Source organism: Saimiri boliviensis, chromosome 5 (assembly GCF_048565385.1).
Source record: "Saimiri boliviensis isolate mSaiBol1 chromosome 5, mSaiBol1.pri, whole genome shotgun sequence".
Lineage (NCBI taxonomy): Eukaryota > Metazoa > Chordata > Mammalia > Primates > Cebidae > Saimiri > Saimiri boliviensis.
The window spans coordinates 39,969,358-39,987,138 of record NC_133453.1 but is presented as its reverse complement, the minus strand read 5'-3'; the positions used below and the strand labels follow the sequence as shown (position 1 = coordinate 39,987,138).

Sequence of the window (17,781 nt, the reverse complement as noted above, 5' to 3'; positions counted from 1 at the left end):
TTGGCAGGAGAAACTATTGACTGTGTCTCTCCTTTCTTTTTTTTTTTTTTTTTCTTTTTTTTTTTTTTGTTAAGACAGGGTCTCACTGTGTTGGTGTGGCCTTAACCCCCAGGCTCAAGCAATCCTCCCATCTCAGCCTCTAAAGTAGCTGGAACTATAGGCACATGCCACCATGCTTGGCAGGTTTTCTTTTCTTTTTTTGCAGAGACAGGGTCTCACTAGGTTGCCCAGACTGGTTTTGAGCTCCTAGAATTAAGCAATCCTTCCACCTCAGCCACCCAAACTGCTGGGATTACAGGCAGGGGCCACTATGACCAGCCATTTCACTCTTCCGAGTTCATTATCTGCAGGAAGAGATAACTAATTCAATGTTACCAAGTTTTATTTTGACAATCGACACATTTAAATGACTTGTTTCAGTTTTCATTTACCTTTTAAGGTCTACACATTCTGCAGCTGGAAAATTCAGATAGAGTCACCTGCAATTGGAAAAAGAACTGTCAAGGTCAGCTAACAGAAAAATAAAAGCAGTAGGGCAAAAACAAGTCCACAAGTTTTAACAAGCGTGATGAATAGATAAATGTAGACCTTACAAAGCCAAAGCAGTTCTAACGGTATAAAGGACAAAACCACCATATAAATTTGGCCAGAAAGTCCTAGAGACTAAGAAACACCTGGAGTGGGAAGAAAGGAGGACAAAATTTGAGCACTTACAATGTGCTAGACATAGTTTTGAGTACTCCATATGCAATCTCATTTAATCTGCACAACTCTATGAAAGTCATACTTCATGTATAAAGGTAATAAATACTGTGCTGGGTGCAGTGGCTCATACCTATAATCCCAGTGCTCTGGGAGGCTGAGGCAGGGGGATTCCTTGAGGCCAGGAGTTGAAGACCAGCCTGGCAACATAGTAAGATCCTGTCTCTACCAAAAAAATAAATAAATAAAATTAACTGGGCATGGTGGCAGGCTCCTACAGTCCTAGATCTACTCGGGGGCTGAAGTGGAAGGATTCCTTCCCCAGAGTTCAAGATTACATTGAGCTATGATCACATCATTGCACTCCAGCTTGGGCAACAGAGTGAAACCCTGTCTCTAACTTTATTTTTCTTTTTTTGAGACAAAGTCTGGGGTCTGTTGCCTAGAACAGTGGTACAATCTTGGCTCACCACAGCTCCGACCTCCTGGGCTCAGGTGATCTGCCAACCTCAACCTCTCACATAGCTGAGACTGCAGGCATGTGCCACCATACCCAGTTAATTTTTGTAGAAATGAGGTTTTGCCATGCTGCCTAGGCTATTCTCAAACCTCTGGGCTCAAGTGATCTACCCACCTCTACCTCCCAAAGTGCTCGGATTACTGGAGTGAGCCACCACACCAGGCCAAAAAAATTTTTTTAAACAAAAAATAAAAAAAATTGGATTTTGCTGTGATATGAAGAAAAAAATTTTTAAAATAAAAAATAAATAAATATTTCATCTATAACTTATGATCATTGCTTGTGAAACATGTCTTCCTGGGCCATTTTTCTAGTCATGATACTGCTTCCTATTATGGGGATTCTGGGTATATTAGAGGAAAAAGTTTAATCTATTTACATAATATTTGCATAAAATAAACAGGTTTTTGAGGGGCCATTTGTGAGGCACTGTATTAGGCACATTTATGTACACCAGCTCACTAAATCCTCAGATACTCTTACACAGGTATTCTGCATCTCTCTTTACATACATTATTTACCCAATTTACAAATGAGTAAACTGAAGTTAACTCATTAAATATTAGTAACTCATTAAATTATTAATGCCAATACACACAATTATAAAGTCAATTAAAACTCATTAAATTATTAATGCCAAGGCATACACACAATTATAAAGGCTACTGGGGTTGAAATACAGGTCTGACTGATTCCTAACTTCTTGACCACTCTATTATACCACATACCTCTTCTATCATCAAATAAAAATGTTATCCTAAATGCTTGTGTTATTTTGTTGTTTTGGCTTTTTTGTTTTGTTTTGTTTTGAGACAGGGTCGTTTGGCTCTGTTACCCAGGCTGGAGTGCAGTGGTGCGATCTGAGCTCACTGCAACCTCTCACGTTGGCCTCCTGAGTAGGTGGGACAACAGGCATGCAATGCCAAGCCCAGCTAATTCTCGTATTTTTTTGTAAAGACGGGGTTTCCCCATGTTGCCTAGGCTGGTCTCCTGAGCTCAAGCGATCTGCCCACTTCAGCCTCCCCAAATACTGGGACTGCAGGTGTGAATCACTGTGCCAGAAACTAAATGCTTGTTTTGATTTCTGAAAACTATTAATAATAGATCTAATTATTTCCCTATATGTCAGTTAGGGTTAGGGTATTCTATACCTCATAACTATAGAATGTCCAAAGAATTCTATAGCTTTTCAAACTTTCCAGTTCATTAGGTAAAACATTACTAGTTCTATCAAGCATACTTCAAAGAGCATGGCCAGAGTCAGCATAATCTACATGATTTTACTTAATTATACACTACTGTGTACTACAAACGATTTGAAGCAGTGTCAATGAGCAAATGCAATAAAAGAAATGACAAATTATAAATGCTAATAGGGAATCTGCATCAGAAAAAAATATAAAGAAAAGCAGAAAACAAAATCATGCAATGAATTTTTGGCTTTGAGTTTCCTGGCAAAACAAAAAGCAAGTAAAGGTCATTACATAATTCTCACTGGAAAAAGTTTAGTAATTCTTGGGGATGGGGGATGAGATTTCTAGGCAAATTTAAAAGGAAATATTCTAGGCAACTGAGTATTGTCCTAGGCAATTTCCCTGTGGTATTTTACCTAAGAATTGCCTGGACAGAGGCAGCCTAACTCAGTCTTGTTTGTAGTCAAGTCTATTTATAGAAACATTAACTTTTCTAATTTTGGGGCATCTTATTAAATAGTACAAGATCACCAAATTGAAGAAAATGTCTACAAAGACCTCATGAGAAACTTTTCCTTCTTTCCTCTCCAACAGTTCCTGGAAAAAAGAAAAAACCAAAAGCTACCTAACAATCATACAATAAAAAGCAATATTCAGTAACCATTATGACCATTCAAGGCACTGCCTTGGTGCTTATAGGTCAACCCCTTTCAAGGAGTTAACTTCAAGGCAATTCAGCAGCACCAAGTAAGTGTTAGCAACACACTCTCCTTTGAAAGCAAATAAAGGATTTGCTGTAATTTTAAAAAACTTAATTCTTTTAAAAGAAGGTTGTATAGATTAGTGGTTAAGCATCAATTTTAATATCAGAGAAAACTGAGTTCCAATCTCCACTCCATAGTTTGTAACTGTGTGACTTTGTCCAAAGTCCTGACGATTAAATGAAATCATAACCTGACATATAAAAGTGGCTACTGAATGATCTCAATTATCGGTATTTTTACTTTTTTTTTTCTTTTTTAGCTCCCTACTGCAGTACACACTGAGATAGTTTTAAACTTCAACTTAACCATGTACATCTCTCGTACAGCTCTAACTCATTCAACATCTAACAGAAAAACGGCTCAATAAGTGATGATGTCCGTTTAACGTGCAGTGCCCTTACATAACGGTGCAGGGCTGTGCTATTCAGATTCCAATTTAACTGGGGGAAAGAGTAACGATTCTATTATGATTTCAATTGTAAAACGAAAAGTAAGGCCTCAACGTCCTTTTAATCGAAAAGCTCTACTGAAAGAGTCTGGCTTATCAACATTTTACAACCAAATATGACTCCCAAGGTGACGGATCAGTTAGTTAGCAGGACACATTGGTGTCTCCAGGCTAGCATGACATCAAAGGTTCTAGCTACAGTGGTTTTGGGACGTGATCTCTTCACCTCTTCCTCTTCATACCTCACGGGGCACTTTAACACTTGGGTTACAGATCTTCACAGTTCTCCCTTTCCACGGGTGGGTAAGCTGGGAACCAGGTATGTTAGCATCAGGCGTCTCTTGCACAAAAGGTCTGTAACTGCTGGGCGGACTAACGAAGGGTCCTCCCAGAGCGAGCCTCTCACCCCAAATATTAAAGGACTTTGGCCTGCGCCTCCAGCCTCGGGCCAGTTGCTGCGCTCCACCCGAAAGGGGTTCTAGAGCCCGCGGGCAGCCTGCGGGGGGCAGCGAGGCGCAGAGACCCTGCCCCGAGTACCGAGGGAAAGCCCTGAGATGCGCGACCCGGGACGCTGGGGGCCAAGTTCCGACGTGGGGCTGGGTGCACCTGGACGCACCTCACAAGCCGCGAGCTAAGCAGGAAAGGGAGGCAGGCTGCCCCGACACCCCGCTACTCACCGCCAGGTTTCCGGCTGGTGCCGGCCCAGCCGCCTCACGCCGGCCGAACGATACCTCACTGATTGATACCTCACTGATTCGCCGCCACAGGAAAGGAATCTTCGGCCCCAACGGGAGAGGCCAGTTTCTGGTATTCCGCCCAACGACGGCGGAGATGGGGAGCCCCAGAGGCCAGCTGGGGGATGGGAGGCCTGCGTGAGGCACACCGAATCTCCCGCCCTGTTCAGGGGGCGGCGCCCGGGAAAGCCAATAGGAAGAGGAGTCGGCCAAGAGCGATGGCTCCGCCGGCCAGTCGGCGCCGGGCGCTCGGCTCCGCCCATCAGAAAACCTGAGGAAAACGAATCCTTAGGCTCTGGGTCGTGGGACTTATCTTTTCTTTCCTCTTTCCGTTTCCGGGGAAGAGAGGAAAAGTGTTGTTTGAACACAAGGAAGTTTGCGGAGGAGTAGCTTGCTGAGCGGTTGCTGTTTGTCTTGTAGCAATCTTTAAAAAATGTTCTTTGAGGCTGGGCGCGGTGGTTCGCGCCTGTAGTCCAGCCCTTTGGGAGGCCGAGGCTGGCGGATCACTTGAGGTCGGGAGTCTGAGAGCAGCCTGACCAACACAGAGAAACCTCGTTTCTACTAAAAATACAGTATTAACCGGGCGTGGTGGCGCATGCCTGTAATCCCAGCTACTCCGGAGGCTGAGGTGTTCCTTGCTTTCGCCAGTTACCTTTTGAAGAAAAAGTTAGTGGAAATGGATTCGCGTTTCTTTTTTAAAAATTTTCGTCATTTGGCGAGTGAGGTAGGATCTTGTACATCTCCAGGGTTTGGGGTAAGGTCGGAGAAGAGACATTAAGAGAAGCACTGAATATGGAGATGGGATCGGATTGCTAGTGGGATGAAGAGGCTGGGAAAACAGTAAATAGAGAAAATGATTGACTTCAGTTATCTAAAATGTAAAAAAGACAAGACAGAAAATGAGGAAGAAAATGAATCAAGCTGGATGGGATCCATGCAGTATTAAGAACAGAGTACTATTTAATTTGGATTCACTTAAAACAAAACTACAGAGTACTCAACGAAGCAGACAATAAGGACACAATGTCAAGCGAGACAACTAAGATCTTTGCATTCACTGTAGTTACTAAGCATATGAAGATATTTAAGGGACAATAGTGAGAAAAATGCTATGATTATGGGAAGTGCACTGGAGTACATGGTAGGAATATCTAATTAAAAGTCCAGAAGGACACTTTGGGAGGCCAAGGCGGGCGGATCACAAGGTCAAGAGATCGAGACCATCCTGGCCAACATGGTGAAACCCCGCCTCTACTAAAAATAAAAAAATTAGCTGGGCGTGGTGGCGTGCGCCTGTAGTCCCAGCTACTTGGGAGGCTGAGGCGGAAGAATTGCTTGGAACCCAGGAGGAGGAGGTTGCAGTGAGCCAAGATTGTGCCACTGCACTCCAGCCTGGCGCCTGGCGACAGAGTGAGGCTGTCTCAAAAAAAAAAAAAAAAAAAAAAAAGTCCAGAAGGAGTCAGGAACAGTTTTCTTGGGGGAAAAGATGTTTAAACTGAAACCCGAGCATCGAATAAATTTAAAAGAAGCCAAGAGGGGTTAAATTTTCCAGGTAGAAGGTCCAGTTCAGTGTAACAACTGTGTAAAATGCCAAGCGTTGGGTCTGTTATTATGAAGGGCTAGTTGGCCCTTAAGGCACTGGTCAGATTTGTACTGAAAGATCATTGGATAAAGGAGGAAGGATTGGGAGAGAAGAGATGGAGTCACACGATTTGGAAGCTGTTCAGGAAATCCAGTTGAGAAAGAAATTATCATAGCCTTGATACCTCATTATTCCATTTTGGTTAGCTGGAGTTAAGAAAACGGAAGGGAAAAACAAAAAAGAAAGAAAGAAAAACAAAAACAAAAAGAAAAAAGAGAAAACAGAAGGGAAAGCCAGTATTTTTTGTGCGTTGTAAATAAAAATAATTTGGGGGGGGTGACTAGAGACAGAAGTTAAAGAGAACATAGCTTAACAGTTAACAATGATGTGCTTGAAGAGTGTTTGAAAATGTGAAGAAAACAAGACAATCTAGCCAAGCACACACATCTGGAATCCCGGCTACTTGGGAGGCTGAGACACGGAAGATTGTTTGGGTCCCAAAGTACCAGGCTGCAGTGAGCAGTGATCTCACCTGTGAATAGCCACTGCATTCCAGCCTGGGCAACACATTGAGACCCCATTTCTTGAAAAAGAAATTTGAAGAAAAATATGAAGACCTAGGAATATTGATTAGATATGTTCAATTTATGCATTTTATATAATTTTTTTTTGAGATGCCATCTCCCTCTGCTGCCCAGGCTGGAGTGCAATGGTACCATCATGGTTCACTGCAGCCTCCACTATCTGCTCTCAAGCAAACCTCCCACCTCAGCCTCCTGAGTAGCTGTGACTGCAGGTGCAGGCCATCATGGCTGGCCAATTTTTGCATTTTTTATAGAGAGGAGGTTTCACCATATTGTCCTGGCTGGTCTCCAACTCCAGAGCTCAAGTGATCTGCCCACCTTGGCCTCACAAAGTGCTTGGATTACAGGCGTGAGCCACTGCACCTGGCTGTTTTTTATATTTCTATGATGTCAGTAAACTCCCCTTCATTCCTCTCCTTTCCACAGCTTGAAAAAAGGCTTCTACAGATACAGAGGCCTTGGTTTCAGTGGTGGGTTTGTATATAGTTTTTGTGGTATATGTGTGTAAAATAGAGGGAAGGAGCTGAGTTTTGCGTTTAGATACGCAGATAAAAACAAAGAGCTGTATCACAAAAAAAAAAAGAAAAAGAAAACAACAAAGAGCTGTATCTTCAGAATGGAGATGCAGGATTTAGAGCAGCAGGAAGTTGAAGTCACAGGGGACCATAAAATTGCAACTTCCCATGTATTCACGGAAACGTGTAGGGCATTAGACTGTTCCAATGGAGGAAACAGCAGCTTAATATTGTAAGGGGTAGAGAGACACAGGCAGTTAATTGAGTTATAGTTTGAAATTTAGGGGCTGGCTTTAAAAGATCTCTAATGTCATCTGTGAAACATGGTGAATTGAAGATTTTTTAAATACCACTAAAATAACCATTTAAAAAGTATAAACATAAAATTAACAGAACAGAAAAACAGGTGAGATAGTTGGTAAGCTGGAATCCAGGCCTGCAGAGGGGGAAGCCAGTAAGCAGCCTATTTCTGTCACAGAACTCCAGGTGGTAGTCTCAGGAATCGCTGCGTTAATAGCAGCATGGGCCAGGTGCAATGGCTCAAGCCTGTAATCCCAGCAATTTGGGATGCAAAGGCAGGTGGATCACTTGAGGTCAGGAGTTTGAGACTAACCCAACCAACATGAAACCCTGTCTCTACTAAAAATACAGAATTATCCAGGTGTGGTGGCTCACACCTGTAATCCCAGATACTTGGGAGGCTGAGGCAGGAGAATCGCTTGAACCCAGGAGGTAGAGGTTGTAGTGAGCCAAGATTGCACCATTTTATGCATCCTCCCAAAGTGCTGGGATTACAGGTGTGAGCCACCACACCTGGATAATTCTGTATTTTTAGTAGAGACAGGGTTTCACCATGTTGGTTGGGATTACACTGCGCCTGGCTCTGGGCATTAAATTTAAAGACTTTTTCCAGGCAACCTAATCAGAAAAGATAGGAGGCCCCAATTGAAAAAGCCAGGCTTATCAATATAGACCTACACTGACATACTGATAAGCCCTGTCCCTGCATGCTGAGCTTCCGATCAATTTTAGCATTACCAAACTTTGGAATAAAGCCTCAGCTCTGAAAGAGAAAGAATAAAGCAGAGCAAACATACTATGTAGAACCCAGCAGAAAATTTAGTCAAAACTGTAATAAACTCTTGATGTTTTATATCTGTTAAACACTTTGGGAGGATGAGGCAATCACCTGAGGTCAGGAGTTCAAGACCAGCCTGGCCAACATGGTGAAACCCTGTCTCTACTAAAAATACAAAAAATTAGTTTGTATGGTGGCAGACGCCTGTAATCCCTGCTCCTCAGTAGGCTGAGGCAGGAGAATTGCTTGAACCTGGGAGGCAGAGGTTGCAGTGAGCCAAGATTTTGCCATTGCACTCCAGCCTGGACAACAAGAGTGAAACTGTCTCAAGAATAATAATAATAATAATAAAATGCCTAGGATATATATGACTCATTGCCAGTATTCTAGGAGCCAAGTAAGACAAAGTCCTAAGTTTGTCTTTCCCATTTCAGTACGACTTAATTTCTGCTCTCAGTTGTGCCTATTGGTCGAGTCTAGATCCTCTCGGTTCAACCTTGTAATCTCCTGGTCCTCCACTAAGTATGACAGGAGATCTAGCATCTAATTGTTTCAAGACTTCCAACCCAATCCTCCAGGAGGAGATTCTTTAAGGAGAGAATAATTCTTAAAGTTTTAATTAATTTTGTTTATTATACTTTTAAGTTCTGGGGTACATGTGCAGAACGTGCAGGTATACACGTTTTAATTAATTTTTTTTTTTTTTTTTTTTTTTTTTTTTTGAGACGGAGTTTCGCTCTTGTTACCCAGGCTGGAGTGCAATGGCGCGATCTCGGCTCACCGCAACCTCCGCCTCCTGGGTTCAGGCAATTCTCCTGCCTCAGCCTCCTGAGTAGCTGGGATTACAGGCATGTGCCACCATGCCCAGCTAATTTTTTTTTTTTGTATTTTTAGTAGAGCCGGGGTTTCACCATGTTGACCAGGATGGTCTCGATCTCTTGACCTCGTGATCCACCTGCCTCGGCCTCCCAAAGTGCTGGGATTACAGGCTAGAGCCACCGCGCCCGGCCAATTTTTAAATAGACCCCAGAATCAAGATGATATCAGCTTATATTTTTCTTCACCAGTGATCTCATCTGTTAGCACACTGAAGAAAATCAGAATCTTTATAAATTTCTTCAAGGAGATGACTGAGTTAAAAAATGAAATCTTTTTTTCAAGTTCATCAAACAAGGCTTTTTACCCAAACCATATTTTACTTGATAAAATTCAAGAATATGATCTCAGTTCCTATCTTACAAATTGAAATATAATCTAAATACCTATATAGATATCAGTGAGAGATCTAGATTAAGCAACCAGAGCCAAGTAGGTCTTATGAACAAGTTAAGGTACATTTATATTGGTCCCTAAATTTGGGAAACTCAGTTAACTTTTGTCTTTGCCAGTATTGTAAAAAGGTTCATATTGATGCTATTGCTCCTTGAGAAAACCCATTTTCTCACTGAGTCTTTGAACAGTTTATTTAATAAAGTTTTTGAGCCCAGGTATGGCCCTTACCCTTAAGGAATTTACAATTTAGTTAAGTAGAAAGAATCAGATAATTTCAACACAAAAGGGTGTAGGCTGGGCCCAGTAGCTGACACCTGTAGTCCCAACATCTTGGGAGGCTGAGGTGGAGGATTATTGGAGCCCAGGAGTTCGAGATCACTCTGGGCAACATAGGGAGACCCCATTTTTGTAAGGGCCTACAAAAAAAAATTCAAAAAGATGTACTGAGAACTACAAGGATGACTGCCATTTAGCCTAATTTGGGGGTTGGGGTGGGGGATAACAGAGGAAAGGCCAATCCAACTTCAAAAGACAAGTAGACTTAAGCAAGAGGATATACTGGAAAAGGGATTTCAGTAACAGTACAAATTGGGTATGGCAGTACAGTGTGTGATTGTACAAATGGGGGTGGTAGTACAAAGCATTTAGTTGTTAAATTTCAAGTGCAAGTAAGAATGTTAGGAGATGGGGTAGAAGCAGGCCACAGGGCCTTGTAAACAGGTTAAAGAATATGGAATTTATCCTCTTTATTGGAACCACTGGATAATTTTCATCAGGGTACTGATAAGCATTTAATATCACTAAGGAGGATAAATTTAAGGGCAAGGAGTCTAGTTAGGAGGCTATTGAAGCAGTCGATATGAAGAGGATATGAGTTTGTGCTGTAGAAGTAAAGGTGGGAAGGATTAATTTGAAAGAAAAAAAAAGGGAGACAGCAGGACTTGGAGACTGGATACTAGAGGTGAGGGAGAGGGGAGATATAATTCTCAGGTTTCTGGCTTGGTTGGCTGGGTATTAGTTCATGGGTATGATGTGAGAGAGGGATTTCTGATAGAGGAAAAAGGTAGATGAGTCTAGTTTGAGGCATCTTAACTTTGAAGTACCTGAGAGATATCCAGCTATCCGGCAGCCAGTTGGATTTAAAAGTCTAATATTCAAGAGGTCTAGGCCTAGAGATACAAATGAGGGTCATCAGCATTTAGATTTAATCCAAATGGCGAAAATAAGAACTGCGCAGTGTGTGAGGAAAAGAAGAAAAGATGCGAGATACCTCTCATCTGAGACAGGTAGCAAGGGGATAAGGATAGTTGCAGATATAGTTCAGAACTTTGCAATGGTAGTGGGGAACAGTAAATTAAGAACACTCATTCTAGCATGATGGCCTCCATTTCATAGAGAAAGAGTTGAGGCTGCTGAGAAAGTGGTACTTTACGTGCTGAAATGAGAAAGCGGCCAGGCCAAGAAGTGAAAGGGGCCAGTGAAGGTGTATTAACACCTACAGTGTTCAGTGGTCTGAGTTAGGGAGTAGAGAAGGCAGACTAAAGCATTGATGTGGATGGGTCTGTTCTTTAGGGTGGAGGTTTATTTATGGAATGGGTTAATGATACCTCTTTCTTATAGTCATTTACTGTACTAGGTATTTCTCTAGGAAAAATTTATTATTGAGTCAGGTTCTAGACAGAAGAGAGAAAGCTTACCTCTGCCAAAGATTAGTATAGCATTAAAGATTTTTTTTTTTTTTTTTTTGTTGAGACGGAGTTTTGCTCTTGTTGCCTAGGCTGGAGTGCAATGGTGTGATCTCTTACTTACCGTGCCTGGCCAGCATTAAAGAGAATTTTCAATCCTAATCACACATGAGAATTAGCTGGGGAACTTTGAAAACTATATGGTGCCAAATCCTACTCCCAGGGAGTCTGCATGGGACCTGGTCATCAGAATTGTTTTAAATAATTACCCAGATGATTTTTTTTTTTTTTTTTTTTTTTTTGAGGCAGTTTAACTCTGCTGCCCAGGCTGGAATGCAGTGGCGTGATCTTGGCTCACCTCCTGGGTTCAAGTTATTCTCTTGCCTCAGCCTCCAGGGTAGCTGGGACTACAGGTGCCCACCACCATGCAAGGGTAATTCTTTTGCATTTTAAATAGAGACAGAGTTTCACTATGTTGACCAGGCTGGTCTCAAACTCCTGACCTCAGGTAATTCGCCCACCTTGGCCTCCCAAGGTGTTGGGATTAAAGGCATGAGCCACTGCGCCTAGTCGGCCAGATGATTTTTATGTGATGCTAGAGCTGACAACCAGTGAGCTAGAGAGAATTAAAAATTGGCAATAAAAATTTTTGTGATACATGCAGTGGCGTAGATACTGTATGTTAAACACACACTTGATACGAGTTCAATAGATCTAGAATGTCACTGGCAGATGCCTCAGCAAATAATTTCTTCCCTGAAATTTTTTTATATGTCAATTTGATTTCAGTCATGCTCAGGAAAAATGATTATATCTGAGTATGTAGTAATAAAAGAGAATATGGGCTGGGCATGGTAGCTCATGCCTGTAATCCCAGCACTTTGGTTGGCTGAGGCAGGCGGATCACCTGAGGTCAGGAGTTTAAGACCAGCCTGACCAACAGGGAGAAACCCGTCCCTACTAAAAATACCAAAAAAAAATTAGCTGGGCATGGTGGCGCATGCCTGTAATCACAGCTACTTGGGAGGCTGAGGCAGGAGAATCTCTTGAACCCAGGAGGCAGAGGTTGTGGTGAGCGGAGATGGAGCCATTGCACTCCAGCCTGCGCAGCAAGAGCAAAACTCTCTAAAAAAAAAAAAAAAAAAAAAAAGAATATGGCAGACAAAGCCTCCAAGATTTTGTTTTGTACGAGGGATAGTGCAGCAGTGAGTCCTTTGTAAAGGATGCCTGAGATGACTTCATCAAATAAGTAGTGAAAGATTTGACACAGTAAGCCTTAAAAATGTACACAGAGGGCCAGGTGCGGTGGCTTACGCCTGTAATCCCAGCACTTTTGGAGGTCGAGGCGGGTGGATTACCTGAGGTCAGGAGTTCAAGACAAGCCTCGTCAGCATGGTGAAACTCCACATCAACTAAAAATATAAAAATGAGCTGGGCATGGTGGCTGGTGCCTGTAATCCCAGCTACTTGGGAGGCTGAGGCAGGAGAATCGCTTGAACCCTGGAAGCAAAGGTTGCAGTGAGCCGAGCGCCACTGTACTCCAGTCTGGGCAACAAGAGTGAAACTCTAAAAGAAACAAAAAAAGGACACAGAGTAATTACAATAATGGGTAACTAGCTTTGGAAAACAATTCTGAGTTTTAGTGTGTATAAAGTCAGAATAACATTTGTGAATAAAGGAAATATATATAGATTTCTTAAAATTCTGTGGTTTTACTTGAAGGAAGTGAAGAAAGCCTACGTTTGGGGAATTCTCTACTGAATATTGGAGAGGATAAAATAAAAAGCTTATTAAATATGATAAGAGTGTTTTGTTTTGAAACTATTAGCATTGTTTTGGTGTTTTTTTTTTTTTTTTTTTTTTTGAGAGAGGGTCTCACTGTTGCCCAGCCTGGAGTACAATGGTACGTGATCTTGGCTCACTGCAACCTCTGCCTCACGGGTTCAAGTGATTCTCATGCCTAAGCATAGCTAGGATCACAGGTGTGTGCTACCACACCAAACTAATTTTACTAAATACAGGGTTTCACCATGTTGATCAGGCTGGTCTCGAACTCCTGACTTCAGATGATCCACCTGCCTCAGCCTCCCAAAATGCTGGGATTACATGCGTGACCCACTGTGCCAGGCTTATCATCACAGATTATATCTATCCCATTTGGATTATCACCCAGGGCCAGATTAAGACCTTTATATTATCCTAAAGACTGTATTTCTGCCCTCTCTCATGTACTTAAACAATAACACTAAATCATACATAATCATCAGCCCAACGAAGTTCTGCCTTCCTCCCATGCTACCCAGCAGTTCTTTTGTGTGTGTGGAGGGGGGTCCTAGAAAGAACTGTCATATATATATATATATTTTTTTTTTTTTTTTAGTTTTTTGAGACGGAGTTTCGCTCTTGTTACCCAGGCTGGAGTGCAATGGCACAATCTCGGCTCACCGCAACCTCCGCCTCCCGGGTTCAAGCAATTCACCTGCCTCAGCCTCCTGAGTAGCTGGGATTACAGGCACGCGCCACCATGCCCAGCTAATTTTTTGTATCTTTAGTAGAGACGGGGTTTCACCATGTTGACCAGGTTGGTCTCGATCTCTCGACCTCGTGATCCGCCCGCCTCGGCCTCCCAAAGTGCTGGGATTACAGGCTTGAGCCACCGCGCCCGGCATATTTTTAATTTTTATATCTTGGCAGTCTCTTCTGCTTTATCATGCCGTAAAATAGCTTTTCTCAACTGAGCTTCCATACATGAACCACAAAAAGACTATTTTCTCATTTTCCCTCAGGACGATACATAAGAACCATTGTATATACATAGAAGAGAAGTTAGTTTAACTAACTATAGATACCTAGGATGTTAGGGCTTCTTTCATGGATTTAGTTTGCCTATTAGCAATCTAGCTCTGTTGAGATCCAGCTTCTCCCTTTGTTCCCATCCCTCACAGGGGGATTGGCCTTCTGAGGATAGGGTGGGTGTTTGGCAAGGGTACTAATAGTTGAGAATAATCGTGCAATCAAGCAGTGTTACAATGTTTAAGTTCATAAGTGCATTCCCCTGAATGTATGTGTTCAATGTTAGCCCTTCCACTTACTAGCTCTGTGACTGGACAGCCGTACTTCACTTTTCTCATAAAGGAAGAATAGTCTTATCTAATGCTGTTGTATTGAGTATTAAATAAATTACTGTGTTTTCTTTAAAGTGTTTTCTTTACTGTGTTTTCTTTATAGTGCCTGGGACATCCTGAGCACCCAGCAAATGTTAGTTATTGTTTAATTCATATGGGAAGAATGTACCATAAAATACTGTGACTTACCTGGATGAGAGTTGTGTGGGGGGGGATAGTGTGTGTGTGTGTGTGTGTGTGTGTGTGTAATGCCTCCACTGTTCTATTAATATCACAATTACATTACACAATTTTCCCATTATACTTTCTTTTCTTTTCTTTCTGTTTTGAGATGGAGTTTTGCTCTTGTTGCCCAGGCTGGAGTGCAATGGTATGATCTCGGCTCACTGCAACCTCCGCTTCCCAGGTTCAAGCTATTCTCCTGCCTCCACCTCCTGAGTAGCTGGGATTACAGGCATGCGCCACCATGCCTGGCTAATTGTTGTACTTGTAGTAGAGATGGGGTTTTACCATGTTATCTAGGCTGGTTTTGAACTCCTGATGTCAGGTGATCATTCACCTCAGCCTCCCAAAGTGCTGGGATTACAGGGGTGAGCCATCACACCTAGCCCTTTTTCTGTATTTTGTAAATGAACAACCATTAAATTTCTAATAAAAGGAAAAAGTTGGAACTGTCAACTTGTGAATCTCTTCCTTCCTAACTAATGGAGATCCAGAGTCAGAGAGAAAAACACAGTCTTGGTTCTGAATCTGCCAGTCTTTGGATTAAGGGATAATAAATAAGATATCAAAAAGATAATGTACTTTGTTCGCTTGAATCTGAAATAAAATGGAGAATAAAGCTTTGACTAAGAAAGGAATAACAGTCATAAAAAAGGCACAAAAGAGATTTTTCCAGGAAATGGATGAAAATAAAGGGAAAGGATAAAGGATGTAGGGCTCAACCTTTGATTAAACCCATGTTCCAAGAGAAGGCTAAAGTATCTTTAGGAAAGACAATGTGGGAAAGGCAAAAAGTGTAATGATGAGAGAACAAACTGCTGGTAAGGGTGTGAGGAAACAGGCACCTTCATAAATTGTAAGTTGTACTGTAATAATGTTGGTTCCTCTTTACAAGGACCCAGAAAGGAAAAGATTTTAACATTAGATATAGTTGTGCTTCACCTGAGAAACTTGTTTCATCTTAAAAATGTCTGAAAATCATGTAATTAATCTTACTTCTGCCTTTACATTTGGCTGCTTTAACGTTCAGTGCTAAATCTGTACCCCTACAATTAACTACAGAAATATATGGCACATGTTTTATGGATTAATTTCACATCTGCCTTTGTGTTATTTTGTAGTGTTATAGATAATTTTATATTCTGCCTTAATGTAATAGGGTATGATATAAAGGTTCAGATATACATAAATAAAATGGTACGCTTTGAAAAAAGACCCTTTTAAGGTATAAAATTTAGGTAAGAAAATCAACTCGGGGAAATCCAGTTAAAAGCCAAATAGAGCTGTATTTTTATACTGTACAAAAAAATTTACACTCTTAAAGTAACTAGATACATCTAAGGGTAAATTACACATCTCTCAAACACAGTATTTTAACATGTAAGATATATTTCTGCATTGCAGACTAATACTGAATTTTATACATCATCTTTATTTACAATAACTTAAAATATTTTTTCATCTCTGGCAGATATTTACAAGGTCAACAGTGACTACATTTCACATTTCAACAATCAACAGCATTAATTGGTTCAGTAAGACAGGATAATGGCTTACATGCACCAATAAATATTATCTTAAATGTGCGTTTTTTTCTTTAGCTCTGAAAAAATGAAGGTTTTCACTAGTCCTAGGTTGAAAGGACATTACTCAATACACGTTATAATTTCTATATGCCTATCCTATTTAAATTTTCTCCAGCAATATTCTCTGAATACTTGTGAAATTTATACCAAGTTATAGGTTGATGCTGGTTAAAAAAAAAAAAAAAAAAAGGCCGGGCGCGGTGGCTCAAGCCTGTAATCCCAGCACTTTGGGAGGCCGAGGTGGGTGGATCACGAGGTCAAGAGATCGAGACCATCCTGGTCAACATGGTGAAACCCCGTCTCTACAAAAAATACAAAACAGTAGCTGGGCATGGTGGCACGTGCCTGTAATCCCAGCTTCTCAGGAGGCTGAGGCAGGAGAATTACCTGAACCCAGGAGGTGGAGGTTGCGGTGAGCCGAGATCGCGCCATTGCACTCCAGCCTGGGTAACAAGAGCGAAACTCTGCCTCAAAAAAAAAAAAAGCTGATGTGTACATTCCATACCCTTTTATGAAGCAAAAATATGAAAGTGAGATATTTCTTATTCAATTGTCCATTGTGACAGATTACAATTGAGATCAGATTACATAATGCCAAAGTAGTAAAAAATCCTTCAGAAATTTTAGCTCAGGAGACCCAAATTATCATGAGAAAAATAGTGGGAAAGCAATTTTTGCACCCTGAAAACGGTTTCACTTAACCACTTAAACTGAATATAAAGCCAGAGTAATTTTTAGAATAAGAATAAAAAAGATTCAATGTCAAGTAGATGAAATAATTCCAAATATTTTTAAATACCCAATGGAGCACATCTCTCAATTCAGTATGGATGATAAAACTTAAAAACAACCCCCGCCACCACCAAAACTCAAACTAGTGTCAGTGATTGTTAGAAAGCCAATCCTCTCTTTCCAAGACAGCTGATCATATATTCATTACTTTTTAACTATTCCCTGCTATAAAAAACAATACATAAAACTTGTTTGGAAACATCAATATGCAAATACATTTCATGATTTCCAAAAAAATTAACAGTTGAAATAAATTATTTAGTTTTTATTGGCCTATATATTTATTAAAATGAATATTTTCACTTTTCTTAACCCAATCTTGTTTTTCTGCAAAGAAAAAAACACTCAGAATAATCATGGACATAAATCATAAACAAACTGTACCAGTTTAACCAATATAATAATAATTGCCTCTGCCCCTTAAAATGGGTACATTTCTACAATTTCCCCCTAAATTTTACTTAACCCACAATATTATACAATATACCAATTTTAGGAATTTCCCCCTTGTTATTCAGTCCTGGTGAGTAGAATCCTTAATTTAAGGAGACAAGAAAATGTGCTATGAGGAACAATATTTAGACTTAGTCTTTAATGGGTACTTTTGCTGGAAGTATAAAATATTGACATTTATTGACATAAGAAAACCTAAATTGTAATCTTGTAACTACTGTAAACCTATCCAGGTCAAAGAATATTTTTAGTATACTTTATATGTTAAAGAGGCTTCATTCCTTACAAGTACTTTAAAAATTATATTTGGTAGATACATTTTCTTTGGTAAATTTTGTAATCAATGAAGATGTAAAGAACTTCCTTTGATATAATTAACATTGAGCTATTTATACTCAAATACAGCAAAACATATTGATACCAATTCTGTAATTGGGGAGGAACTGTCCAATTAAGTTCATTTCTTTGAAAATAAAAGGATTTCTTTATTAGACCTACTTCCAGAAACACATGTTTGAAGAGACTC

At 40.7% G+C, this 17,781-nt stretch overlaps 1 protein-coding gene across 2 annotated transcripts in view; it reads right to left on the bottom strand.

The window, feature by feature from the left end:
- The window catches only part of ORC2 (origin recognition complex subunit 2), a 51,886-nt gene extending 47,361 nt beyond the window's left edge, over window positions 1–4,525 (bottom strand). For both annotated transcript variants that reach the window (XR_005579611.2, XM_039470038.2), the window contains exons 1-2: window positions 4,305–4,525; window positions 432–479 (exon numbers count right to left, since the gene is read on the bottom strand). The gene's annotated coding sequence lies outside the window, so the exon portion shown is untranslated. The remainder of the gene's footprint in view (window positions 1–431; window positions 480–4,304) is intronic.
- Between the last annotated feature and the right edge of the window lie 13,256 nt (window positions 4,526–17,781).